Raw genomic sequence first — 14,590 nt, 5'->3', positions numbered from 1 at the left:
GGATTTACGGGAAATCGCGGGTTTTCTTTTGCCGGCAATTAAACTTCTTTTATTCAGCGCCTCATCAAAAATGAAAACATTTTTAAAAACTACAAGTCTCATGCGTTTAAGTGCTGAAAAAATAATTTGAAAAATCGTTCGGGAAATCAGTTTACTCCCTCCGAACTTTCTTTATATACATTCGACTATACGGGCAAAGCAGGGATTTACGGGAAATCGCGTGGGTTTTCGTTTGCTAGCGATTAAACTTGTTTTATTCAGCGTCTCATCAAAAATGAAAACATTTTTGAAAATTACAAGTCTCATGCGTTTTAGTAATGAAAAAATAATTTTAAAAATCGTTCGAGAAATGGGTTTACTCCCTGGGTACCTTCTTTGTATACTTTTTACTATACGGATCGTGGCCAGGATTTAGGAGAAATCGCGGGTTTTCCTTTGCCGGCGATTAAACTTCTTTTATTCAGCGTCTCATCAAAAATAAAAATTTTTTTGAAAACTACCAGTCTCATGCGTTTTAGTAATGAAAAAATAATTTTAAAAATCGTTCGAGAAATGGGTTTACTCCCTGGGTACCTTCTTTGTATACTTTTTACTATACGGATCGTGGCCAGGATTTAGGAGAAATCGCGGGTTTTCGTTTGCCGGCGATTAAACTTCTTTTATTCAGCGTCTCATCAAAAATGAAAACATTTTTAAAAACTACAAGTCTCATGCGTTTTAGTGCTGAAAAAATAATTTAAAAAATCGTTCGGGAAATCAGTTTACTCCCTCCGAACTTTCTTTATATACATTCGACTATACGGGCAAAGCCCGGGATTTACGGGAAATCGCGGGTTTTCGTTTGCTAGCGATTAAACTTGTTTTATTCAGCGTCTCATCAAAAATGAAAACATTTTTGAAAATTACAAGTCTCATGCGTTTTAGTAAGGAAAAAATAATTTTAAAAATCGTTCGAGAAATGGGTTTACTCTCTGGGTACCTTCTTTGTATACTTTTTACTATACGGATCGTGGCCAGGATTTAGGAGAAATCGCGGGTTTTCGTTTGCCGGCGATTAAACTTCTTTTATTCATCGTCTCATCAAAAATGAACATTTTTTTGAAAACTACAAGTCTCATGCGTTTTAGTAATGAAAAAATAATTTTAAAAATCGTTCGAGAAATGGGTTTACTCCCTGGGTACCTTCTTTGTATACTTTTTACTATACGGATCGTGGCCAGGATTTAGGAGAAATCGCGGGTTTTCGTTTGCCGGCGATTAAACTTCTTTTATTCAGCGTCTCATCAAAAATGAAAACATTTTTGAAAACTACAAGTCTCATGCGTTTTAGTGCTGCAAAAATAATTTAAAAAATCGTTCGGGAAATGAGTTTACTCCCTGGGTAATTTCCCTCTATACTTTTGACTATACGGGTGGAGTCAGGGATTTACGGGAAATCGCAGGTTTTCGTTTGCCGGCGATTAAACTTCTTTTATTCAGCTTCTCATCAAAAATGAAAACATTTTTAAAAACTACAAGTCTCATGCGTTTTAGTGCTGAAAAAATAATTTAAAAAATTGTTCGGGAAATGAGTTTACTCCCTGGGTACTTTGTTTGTATACTTTTGACTATACGGGCCAAGTACGGGATTTACGGGAAATCGCGGGTTTTCGTTTGCCGGCAATTAAACTTCTTTTATTCAGCGTCTCATCAAAAATGAAAACATTTTTGAAAACTACAAGTCTCATGCGTTTTAGTGCTGAAAAAATAATTTAAAAAATCGTTCGTAAAATGAGTTTACTCCCTGGGTACCCTCTTTGTATACTTTTGACTATACGGGCCGACTCCGCGGTTTACGGGAAATCGTGTGTTTTCGTTTACCGGCGATTAAACTTCTTTTTTTCAGCGTCTCATCAAAAATGAAAACATTTTTGAAAACTACAAGTCTCATGCGTTTTAGTGCTGAAAATTAGTTTAAAAAATTGTTCGGGAAATGACTTTACTCCCTGGGTACTTTCTTTGTATACTTTTGACTATACGGGCCGAGTTTGGGATTTACGGGAAATCGCGGGTTTTCGTTTGCCGGCGATTAAACTTCTTTTATTCAGCGTCTCATCAAAAATGAAAACATTTTTGAAAACTACAAGTCTCATGCGTTTTACTGGTGAAAAAATAATTTAAAAGATCGTTCGGGAAATGAGTTTACTCCCTGGGTACTTTCTTTGTATACTTTTGACTATACGGGCCGAGTACGGGATTTACGGGAAATCGCGGGTTTTCGTTTGCCGGCAATTAAACTTCTTTTATTCAGCGTCTCATCAAAAGTAAAAACATTTTTAAAAACTATAAGTCTCATGCGTTTTAGTGATGACAAAATAATTTAAAAAATAGTTCGGGAAATGAGTTTACTCCCTGGGTACTTTCTTTGTATACTTCTGACTATACGGGCCGAGTCCGGGATTTACGGGAAGTCGCGGGTTTTCGTTTGCCGGCGATTAAACTTCTTTTATTCAGCGTCTCATCAAAAATGAAAACATTTTTGAAAGCTACAAGTCTCATGCGTTTTAGTGCTGAAAAAATAATTTAAAAAATCGTTCGGGAAATGAGTTTACTCCCTGGGTAATTTCCCTCTTTACTTTTGACTATACGGGTCGAGTCAGGGATTTACGGGAAATCGCGGGTTTTCGTTTGCCGGCGATTAAACTTCTTTTATTCAGCGTCTCATCAAAAATGAAAACATTTTTGAAAACTACAAGTCTCATGCGTTTTAGTGCTGAAAAAATAATTTAAAAAATCGTTCGGGAAATGAGTTTACTCCCTGGGTACCTTCTTTGTATACTTTTGACTATGCGGGCCGACTCCGGGGTTTACTGGAAATCGCGTGTTTTCGTTTACCGGCGATTAAACTTCTTTTATTCAGCGTCTCATCAAAAATGAAAACATTTTTGAAAACTACAAGTCTTATGCGTTTTAGTGCTGAAAAAATAATTTAAAAATCGTTCGGAAAATGAGTTTACTCCCTGGGTAACTTTTTTGTATACTTTTGACTATACTGGCCGACTCCGGGATTTACGGAAAATCGCGGGTTTTCGTTTGCCGGCGATTCAACTTCTTTTATTCAACGTCTCATGAAAAATGAAAACATTTTTAAAAACTACAAGTCTCATGCGTTTTAGTGCTGAAAAATAATTTAAAAATCGTTTGGAAAATGAGTTTACTCCCTAGGTAATTTTTTGTATACTTTTGACTATACGGGCCGACTCCGGGATTTACGGGAAATCGCGGGTTTTTGTTTGCCTGCGATTCAACTTCTTTTATTCAACGTCTCATAAAAAATGAAAACATTTTTAAAAACTACAAGTCTCATGCGTTTTAGTGCTGAAAAATAATTTAAAAAATCGTTCGGGAAATGAGTTTACTCCCTGGGTACTTTCTTTGTATACTTTTGACTATACGGGCCGAGTCCGGGATTTACCGGAAATCGCGGGTTTTCGTTTGCCGGCGATTAAACTTCTTTTATTCAGCGTCTCATCAAAAATGAAAACATTTTTAAAAACTACAAGTCTCATGCGTTTTAGTGCTGAAAAAATAATTTAAAAAATTGTTCGGGAAATGACTTTACTCCCTGGGTACTTTCTTTGTATACTTTTGACTATACGGGCCGAGTTTGGGATTTACGGGAAATCGCGGGTTTTCGTTTGCCGGCGATTAAACTTCTTTTATTCAGCGTCTCATCAAAAATGAAAACATTTTTGAAAACTACAAGTCTCATGCGTTTTACTGGTAAAAAAATAATTTAAAAGATCGTTCGGGAAATGAGTTTACTCCCTGGACACTTTCTTTGTATACTTTTGACTATACGGGCCGAGTACGGGATTTACCTGAAATCGCGGGTTTTCGTTTGCCGGCGATTAAACTTCTTTTATTCAGCGTCTCATCAAAAATGAAAACATTTTTGAAAGCTACAAGTCTCATGCGTTTTAGTGCTGAAAAAATAATTTAAAAAATCGTTCGGGAAATGAGTTTACTCCCTGGGTAATTTCCCTCTTTACTTTTGACTATACGGGTCGAGTCAGGGATTTACGGGAAATCGCGGGTTTTCGTTTGCCGGCGATTAAACTTCTTTTATTCAGCGTCTCATCAAAAATGAAAACATTTTTGAAAACTACAAGTCTCATGCGTTTTAGTGCTGAAAAAATAATTTAAAAAATCGTTCGGGAAATGAGTTTACTCCCTGGGTACCTTCTTTGTATACTTTTGACTATGCGGGCCGACTCCGGGGTTTACTGGAAATCGCGTGTTTTCGTTTACCGGCGATTAAACTTCTTTTATTCAGCGTCTCATCAAAAATGAAAACATTTTTGAAAACTACAAGTCTTATGCGTTTTAGTGCTGAAAAAATAATTTAAAAATCGTTCGGAAAATGAGTTCACTCCCTGGGTAACTTTTTTGTATACTTTTGACTATACTGGCCGACTCCGGGATTTACGGAAAATCGCGGGTTTTCGTTTGCCGGCGATTCAACTTCTTTTATTCAACGTCTCATGAAAAATGAAAACATTTTTAAAAACTACAAGTCTCATGCGTTTTAGTGCTGAAAAATAATTTAAAAATCGTTCGGAAAATGAGTTTACTCCCTAGGTAATTTTTTTGTATACTTTTGACTATACGGGCCGACTCCGGGATTTACGGGAAATCGCGGGTTTTTGTTTGCCTGCGATTCAACTTCTTTTATTCAACGTCTCATAAAAAATGAAAACATTTTTAAAAACTACAAGTCTCATGCGTTTTAGTGCTGAAAAATAATTTAAAAAATCGTTCGGGAAATGAGTTTACTCCCTGGGTACTTTCTTTGTATACTTTTGACTATACGGGCCTAGTCCGGGATTTACCGGAAATCGCGGGTTTTCGTTTGCCGGCGATTAAACTTCTTTTATTCAGCGTCTCATCAAAAATGAAAACATTTTTAAAAACTACAAGTCTCATGCGTTTTAGTGCTGAAAAAATAATTTAAAAAATTGTTCGGGAAATGACTTTACTCCCTGGGTACTTTCTTTGTATACTTTTGTCTATACGGGCCGAGTTTGGGATTTACGGGAAATCGCGGGTTTTCGTTTGCCGGCGATTAAACTTCTTTTATTCAGCGTCTCATCAAAAATGAAAACATTTTTGAAAACTACAAGTCTCATGCGTTTTACTGGTGAAAAAATAATTTAAAAGATCGTTCGGGAAATGAGTTTACTCCCTGGGTACTTTCTTTGTATACTTTTGACTATACGGGCCGAGTACGGGATTTACCTGAAATCGCGGGTTTTCGTTTGCCGGCGATTAAACTTCTTTTATTCAGCGTCTCATCAAAAATGAAAACATTTTTGAAAACTACAAGTCTCATGCGTTTTACTGATGAAAAAATAATTTAAAAGATCCTTCAGGAAATGAGTTTACTCCCTGGGTACTTTCTTTGTATACTTTTGACTATACGGGCCGAGTACGGGATTTACGGGAAATCGCGGGTTTTCGTTTGCCGGCAATTAAACTTCTTTTATTCAGCGTCTCATCAAAAATAAAAACATTTTTAAAAACTATAAGTCTCATGCGTTTTAGTGATGACAAAATAATTTAAAAAATCGTTCGGGAAATGAGTTTACTCCCTGGGTACTTTCTTTGTATACTTCTGACTATACGGGCCGTGTCCGGGATTTACGGGAAGTCGCCGGTTTTCGTTTGCCCGCGATTAAACTTCTTTTATTCAGCGTCTCATCAAAAATGAAAACATTTTTGAAAACTACAAGTCTCATGCGTTTTAGTGCTGAAAAATAATTTAAAAAATCGTTCGGGAAATGAGTTTACTCCCTGGGTACTTTCTTTGTATACTTTTGACTATACGGGCCGAGTTCGGGATTTACCGGAAATCGCGGGTTTTCGTTTGCCGGCGATTAAACTTCTTTTATTCAGCGTCTCATCAAAAATGAAAACACTTTTAAAAACTACAAGTCTCATGCGTTTTAGTGCTGAAAAAATAATTTAAAAAATTGTTCGGGAAATGACTTTACTCCCTGGGTACTTTCTTTGTATACTTTTGACTATACGGGCCGAGTTTGGGATTTACGGGAAATCGCGGGTTTTCATTTGCCGGCGATTAAACTTCTTTTATTCAGCGTCTCATCAAAAATGAAAACATTTTTGAAAACTACAAGTCTCATGCGTTTTACTGGCGAAAAAATAATTTAAAAGATCGTTCGGGAAATGAGTTTACTCCCTGGGTACTTTCTTTGTATACTTTTGACTATACGGGCCGAGTACGGGATTTACGGGAAATCGCGGGTTTTCGTTTGCCGGCAATTAAACTTCTTTTATTCAGCGTCTCATCAAAAATAAAAACATTTTTAAAAACTATAAGTCTCATGCGTTTTAGTGATGACAAAATAATTTAAAAAATCGTTCGGGAAATGAGTTTACTCCCTGGGTACTTTTTTTGTATACTTCTGACTATACGGGCCGTGTCCGGGATTTACGGGAAGTCGCCGGTTTTCGTTTGCCCGCGATTAAACTTCTTTTATTCAGCGTCTCATCAAAAATGAAAACATTTTTGAAAACTACAAGTCTCATGCGTTTTACTGGTGAAAAAATAATTTAAAAGATCGTTCGGGAAATGAGTTTACTCCCTGGGTACTTTCTTTGTATACTTTTGACTATACGGGCCGAGTACGGGATTTACCTGAAATCGCGGGTTTTCGTTTGCCGGCGATTAAACTTCTTTTATTCAGCGTCTCATCAAAAATGAAAACATTTTTGAAAACTACAAGTCTCATGCGTTTTAGTGCTGAAAAAATAATTTAAAAGATCCTTCAGGAAATGAGTTTACTCCCTGGGTACTTTCTTTGTATACTTTTGACTATACGGGCCGAGTACGGGATTTACGGAAAATCGCGGGTTTTCGTTTGCCGGCGATTCAACTTCTTTTATTCAACGTCTCATGAAAAATGAAAACATTTTTAAAAACTACAAGTCTCATGCGTTTTAGTGCTGAAAAATAATTTAAAAATCGTTCGGAAAATGAGTTTACTCCCTAGGTAATTTTTTTGTATACTTTTGACTATACGGGCCGACTCCGGGATTTACGGGAAATCGCGGGTTTTTGTTGGCCTGCGATTCAACTTCTTTTATTCAACATCTCATAAAAAATGAAAACATTTTTAAAAACTACAAGTCTCATGCGTTTTAGTGCTGAAAAATAATTTAAAAAATCGTTCGGGAAATGAGTTTACTCCCTTGGTACTTTCTTTGTATACTTTTGACTATACGGGCCGAGTCCGGGATTTACCGGAAATCGCGGGTTTTCGTTTGCCGGCGATTAAACTTCTTTTATTCAGCGTCTCATCAAAAATGAAAACATTTTTAAAAACTACAAGTCTCATGCGTTTTAGTGCTGAAAAAATAATTTAAAAAATTGTTCGGGAAATGACTTTACTCCCTGGGTACTTTCTTTGTATACTTTTGACTATACGGGCCGAGTTTGGGATTTACGGGAAATCGCGGGTTTTCGTTTGCCGGCGATTAAACTTCTTTTATTCAGCGTCTCATCAAAAATGAAAACATTTTTGAAAACTACAAGTCTCATGCGTTTTACTGGTGAAAAAATAATTTAAAAGATCGTTCGGGAAATGAGTTTACTCCCTGGGTACTTTCTTTGTATACTTTTGACTATACGGGCCGAGTACGGGATTTACCTGAAATCGCGGGTTTTCGTTTGCCGGCGATTAAACTTCTTTTATTCAGCGTCTCATCAAAAATGAAAACATTTTTGAAAACTACAAGTCTCATGCGTTTTACTGGTGAAAAAATAATTTAAAAGATCCTTCAGGAAATGAGTTTACTCCCTGGGTACTTTCTTTGTATACTTTTGACTATACGGGCCGAGTACGGGATTTACGGGAAATCGCGGGTTTTCGTTTGCCGGCAATTAAACTTCTTTTATTCAGCGTCTCATCAAAAATAAAAACATTTTTAAAAACTATAAGTCTCATGCGTTTTAGTGATGACAAAATAATTTAAAAAATCGTTCGGGAAATGAGTTTACTCCCTGGGTACTTTCTTTGTATACTTCTGACTATACGGGCCGTGTCCGGGATTTACGGGAAGTCGCCGGTTTTCGTTTGCCCGCGATTAAACTTCTTTTATTCAGCGTCTCATCAAAAATGAAAACATTTTTGAAAACTACAAGTCTCATGCGTTTTACTGGTGAAAAAATAATTTAAAAGATCGTTCGGGAAATGAGTTTACTCCCTGGGTACTTTCTTTGTATACTTTTGACTATACGGGCCGAGTACGGGATTTACCTGAAATCGCGGGTTTTCGTTTGCCGGCGATTAAACTTCTTTTATTCAGCGTCTCATCAAAAATGAAAACATTTTTGAAAACTACAAGTCTCATGCGTTTTAGTGCTGAAAAAATAATTTAAAAGATCCTTCGGGAAATGAGTTTACTCCCTGGGTACTTTCTTTGTATACTTTTGACTATACGGGCCGAGTACGGGATTTACGGGAAATCGCAGGTTTTCGTTTGCCGGCAATTAAACTTCTTTTATTCAGCGTCTCATCAAAAATAAAAACATTTTTAAAAACTATAAGTCTCATGCGTTTTAGTGATGACAAAATAATTTAAAAAATCGTTCGGGAAATGAGTTTACCCCCTGGGTACTTTCTTTGTATACTTCTGACTATACGGGCCGAGTCCGGGATTTACGGGAAGTCGCCGGTTTTCGTTTGCCGGCGATTAAACTTCTTTTATTCAGCGTCTCATCAAAAATGAAAACATTTTTGAAAACTACAAGTCTCATGCGTTTTAGTGCTGAAAAAATAATTTAAAAGATCCTTCAGGAAATGAGTTTACTCCCTGGGTACTTTCTTTGTATACTTTTGACTATACGGGCCGAGTACGGGATTTACGGGAAATCGCGGGTTTTCGTTTGCCGGCAATTAAACTTCTTTTATTCAGCGTCTCATCAAAAATAAAAACATTTTTAAAAACTATAAGTCTCATGCGTTTTAGTGATGACAAAATAATTTAAAAAATCGTTCGGGAAATGAGTTTACTCCCTGGGTACTTTCTTTGTATACTTCTGACTATACGGGCCGAGTCCGGGATTTACGGGAAGTCGCCGGTTTTCGTTTGCCGGCGATTAAACTTCTTTTATTCAGCGTCTCATCAAAAATGAAAACATTTTTGAAAGCTACAAGTCTCATGCGTTATAGTGCTGAAAAAATAATTTAAAAAATCGTTCGGGAAATGAGTTTACTCCCTGGGTAATTTCCCTCTATACTTTTGACTATACGGGTCGAGTCAGGGATTTACGGGAAATCGCGGGTTTTCGTTTGCCGGCGATTAAACTTCTTTTATTCAGCGTCTCATCAAAAATAAAAACATTTTTAAAAACTACAAGTCTCATGCGTTTTACTGGTGAAAAAATAATTTAAAAGATCGTTCGGGAAATGAGTTTACTTCCTGGGTACTTTCTTTGTATACTTTTGACTATACGGGCCGAGTACGGGATTTACGGGAAATCGCGGGTTTTCGTTTGCCGGCAATTAAACTTCTTTTATTCAGCGTCTCATCAAAAATAAAAACATTTTTAAAAACTATAAGTCTCATGCGTTTTAGTGATGACAAAATAATTTAAAAAATCGTTCGGGAAATGACTTTACTCCCTGGCTACTTTCTTTGTATACTTTTGACTATACGGGCCGAGTACGGGATTTACCTGAAATCGCGGGTTTTCGTTTGCCGGCGATTAAACTTCTTTTATTCAGCGTCTCATCAAAAATGAAAACATTTTTGAAAACTACAAGTCTCATGCGTTTTACTGGTGAAAAAATAATTTAAAAGATCCTTCAGGAAATGAGTTTACTCCCTGGGTACTTTCTTTGTATACTTTTGACTATACGGGCCGAGTACGGGATTTACGGGAAATCGCGGGTTTTCGTTTGCCGGCAATTAAACTTCTTTTATTCAGCGTCTCATCAAAAATAAAAACATTTTTAAAAACTATAAGTCTCATGCGTTTTAGTGATGACAAAATAATTTAAAAAATCGTTCGGGAAATGAGTTTTCTCCCTGGGTACTTTCTTTGTATACTTCTGACTATACGGGCCGAGTCCGGGATTTACGGGAAGTCGCCGGTTTTCGTTTGCCCGCGATTAAACTTCTTTTATTTAGCGTCTCATCAAAAATGAAAACATTTTTGAAAGCTACAAGTCTCATGCGTTTTAGTGCTGAAAAAATAATTTAAAAAATCGTTCGGGAAATGAGTTTACTCCCTGGTTAATTTCCCTCTATACTTTTGACTATACGGGCCGAGTCCGGCATTTACGGGAAATCGCGGGTTTTCGTTTGCCGGCGATTAAACTTCTTTTATTCAGCGTCTCATCAAAAATGAAAACATTTTTGAAAACTACAAGTCTCATGCGTTTTAGTGCTGAAAAAATAATTTAAAAAATCGTTCGGGAAATGAGTTTACTCCCTGGGTACCTTCTTTGTATACTTTTGACTATACGGGCCGAGTCCGGGATTAACGGGAAATCGCGGGTTTTCGTTTGCCGGCAATTAAACTTCTTTTATTCAGCGTCTCATCAAAAATGAAAACATTTTTGAAAACTACAAGTCTCATGCGTTGTAGTGATAAAAAAATAATTTAAACAATCGTTCAGGAAATGAGTTTACTCCCTGGGTACTTTCTTTGTATACTTTTAACTATACGGGCCGAGTCCGGGATTTACGGGAAATCGCGGGTTTTTGTTTGCCGGCGATTCAACTTCTTTTATTCAACGTCTCATGAAAAATGAAAACATTTTTAAAAACTACAAGTCTCATGCGTTTTAGTGCTGAAAAAATAATTTAAAAATCGTTCGGAAAATGAGTTTACTCCCTGGTAACTTTTTTGTATACTTTTGACTATACGGGCCGAGTCCGGGATTTACCGGAAATCACGGGTTTTTTGAAAGCTACAAGTCTCATGCGTTTTAGTGCTGAAAAAATAATTTAAAAAATCGTTCGGGAAATGAGTTTACTCCCTGGGTAATTTCCCTCTATACTTTGGACTATACGGGTCGAGTCAGGGACTTACGGGAAATCGCGGGTTTTCGTTTGCCGGCGATTAAACTTCTTTTATTCAGCGTCTCATCAAAAATAAAAACATTTTTAAAAACTACAAGTCTCATGCGTTGTAGTGATGAAAAAATAATTTAAAAAATCGTTCAGGAAATGAGTTTACTCCCTGGGTACTTTCTTTGTATACTTTTAACTATACGGGCCGAGTCCGGGATTTACGGGAAATCGCGGGTTTTTGTTTGCCGGCGATTCAACTTCTTTTATTCAACGTCTCATGAAAAATGAAAACATTTTTAAAAACTACAAGTCTCATGCGTTTTAGTGCTGAAAAATAATTTAAAAATCGTTCGGAAAATGAGTTTACTCCCTGGTAACTTTTTTGTATACTTTTGACTATACGGGCCGAGTCCGGGATTTACCGGAAATCACGGGTTTTCGTTTGCCGGCGATTAAACTTCTTTTATTCAGCGTCTCATCAAAAATGAAAACATTTTTAAAAACTACAAGTCTCATGCGTTTTAGTGCTGAAAAAATAATTTAAATAATTGTTCGGGAAATGAGTTTACTCCCTGGGTACTTTCTTTGTATACTTTTGACTATACGGGCCGAGTTTGGGATTTACGGGAAATCGCGGGTTTTCGTTTGCCGGCGATTAAACTTCTTTTATTCAGCGTCTCATCAAAAATGAAAACATTTTTGAAAACTACAAGTCTCATGCGTTTTACTGGTGAAAAAATAATTTAAAAGATCGTTCGGGAAATGAGTTTACTCCCTGGGTACTTTCTTTGTATACTTTTGACTATACGGGCCGAGTACGGGATTTACGGGAAATCGCGGGTTTTCGTTTGCCGGCGATTAAACTTCTTTTATTCAGCGTCTCATCAAAAATGAAAACATTTTTGAAAACTACAAGTCTCATGCGTTTTACAGGTGAAAAAATAATTTAAAAGATCCTTCAGGAAATGAGTTTACTCCCTGGGTACTTTCTTTGTATACTTTTGACTATACAGGCCGAGTACGGGATTTACGGGAAATCGCGGGTTTTCGTTTGCCGGCAATTAAACTTCTTTTATTCAGCGTCTCATCAAAAATAAAAATTTTTTTGAAAACTACAAGTCTCATGCGTTTTACTGGTGAAAAAATAATTTAAAAGATCGTTCGGGAAATGAGTTTACTTCCTGGGTACTTTCTTTGTATACTTTTGACTATACGGGCCGAGTACGGGATTTACGGGAAATCGCGGGTTTTCGTTTGCCGGCAATTAAACTTCTTTTATTCAGCGTCTCATCAAAAATAAAAACATTTTTAAAAACTATAAGTCTCATGCGTTTTAGTGATGACAAAATAATTTAAAAAATCGTTCGGGAAATGACTTTACTCCCTGGCTACTTTCTTTGTATACTTTTGACTATACGGGCCGAGTACGGGATTTACCTGAAATCGCGGGTTTTCGTTTGCCGGCGATTAAACTTCTTTTATTCAGCGTCTCATCAAAAATGAAAACATTTTTGAAAACTACAAGTCTCATGCGTTTTACTGGTGAAAAAATAATTTAAAAGATCCTTCAGGAAATGAGTTTACTCCCTGGGTACTTTCTTTGTATACTTTTGACTATACGGGCCGAGTACGGGATTTACGGGAAATCGCGGGTTTTCGTTTGCCGGCAATTAAACTTCTTTTATTCAGCGTCTCATCAAAAATAAAAACATTTTTAAAAACTATAAGTCTCATGCGTTTTAGTGATGACAAAATAATTTAAAAAATCGTTCGGGAAATGAGTTTTCTCCCTGGGTACTTTCTTTGTATACTTCTGACTATACGGGCCGAGTCCGGGATTTACGGGAAGTCGCCGGTTTTCGTTTGCCCGCGATTAAACTTCTTTTATTTAGCGTCTCATCAAAAATGAAAACATTTTTGAAAGCTACAAGTCTCATGCGTTTTAGTGCTGAAAAAATAATTTAAAAAATCGTTCGGGAAATGAGTTTACTCCCTGGTTAATTTCCCTCTATACTTTTGACTATACGGGCCGAGTCCGGCATTTACGGGAAATCGCGGGTTTTCGTTTGCCGGCGATTAAACTTCTTTTATTCAGCGTCTCATCAAAAATGAAAACATTTTTGAAAACTACAAGTCTCATGCGTTTTAGTGCTGAAAAAATAATTTAAAAAATCGTTCGGGAAATGAGTTTACTCCCTGGGTACCTTCTTTGTATACTTTTGACTATACGGGCCGAGTCCGGGATTAACGGGAAATCGCGGGTTTTCGTTTGCCGGCAATTAAACTTCTTTTATTCAGCGTCTCATCAAAAATGAAAACATTTTTGAAAACTACAAGTCTCATGCGTTGTAGTGATAAAAAAATAATTTAAACAATCGTTCAGGAAATGAGTTTACTCCCTGGGTACTTTCTTTGTATACTTTTAACTATACGGGCCGAGTCCGGGATTTACGGGAAATCGCGGGTTTTTGTTTGCCGGCGATTCAACTTCTTTTATTCAACGTCTCATGAAAAATGAAAACATTTTTAAAAACTACAAGTCTCATGCGTTTTAGTGCTGAAAAAATAATTTAAAAATCGTTCGGAAAATGAGTTTACTCCCTGGTAACTTTTTTGTATACTTTTGACTATACGGGCCGAGTCCGGGATTTACCGGAAATCACGGGTTTTTTGAAAGCTACAAGTCTCATGCGTTTTAGTGCTGAAAAAATAATTTAAAAAATCGTTCGGGAAATGAGTTTACTCCCTGGGTAATTTCCCTCTATACTTTGGACTATACGGGTCGAGTCAGGGACTTACGGGAAATCGCGGGTTTTCGTTTGCCGGCGATTAAACTTCTTTTATTCAGCGTCTCATCAAAAATAAAAACATTTTTAAAAACTACAAGTCTCATGCGTTGTAGTGATGAAAAAATAATTTAAAAAATCGTTCAGGAAATGAGTTTACTCCCTGGGTACTTTCTTTGTATACTTTTAACTATACGGGCCGAGTCCGGGATTTACGGGAAATCGCGGGTTTTTGTTTGCCGGCGATTCAACTTCTTTTATTCAACGTCTCATGAAAAATGAAAACATTTTTAAAAACTACAAGTCTCATGCGTTTTAGTGCTGAAAAAATAATTTAAAAATCGTTCGGAAAATGAGTTTACTCCCTGGTAACTTTTTTGTATACTTTTGACTATACGGGCCGAGTCCGGGATTTACCGGAAATCACGGGTTTTCGTTTGCCGGCGATTAAACTTCTTTTATTCAGCGTCTCATCAAAAATGAAAACATTTTTAAAAACTACAAGTCTCATGCGTTTTAGTGCTGAAAAAATAATTTAAATAATTGTTCGGGAAATGAGTTTACTCCCTGGGTACTTTCTTTGTATACTTTTGACTATACGGGCCGAGTTTGGGATTTACGGGAAATCGCGGGTTTTCGTTTGCCGGCGATTAAACTTCTTTTATTCAGCGTCTCATCAAAAATGAAAACATTTTTGAAAACTACAAGTCTCATGCGTTTTA

The sequence above is a fragment of the Hydractinia symbiolongicarpus genome, chromosome 8, assembly GCF_029227915.1.
Source record: "Hydractinia symbiolongicarpus strain clone_291-10 chromosome 8, HSymV2.1, whole genome shotgun sequence".
Lineage (NCBI taxonomy): Eukaryota > Metazoa > Cnidaria > Hydrozoa > Anthoathecata > Hydractiniidae > Hydractinia > Hydractinia symbiolongicarpus.
Note: the sequence above shows the minus strand (reverse complement) of the source record.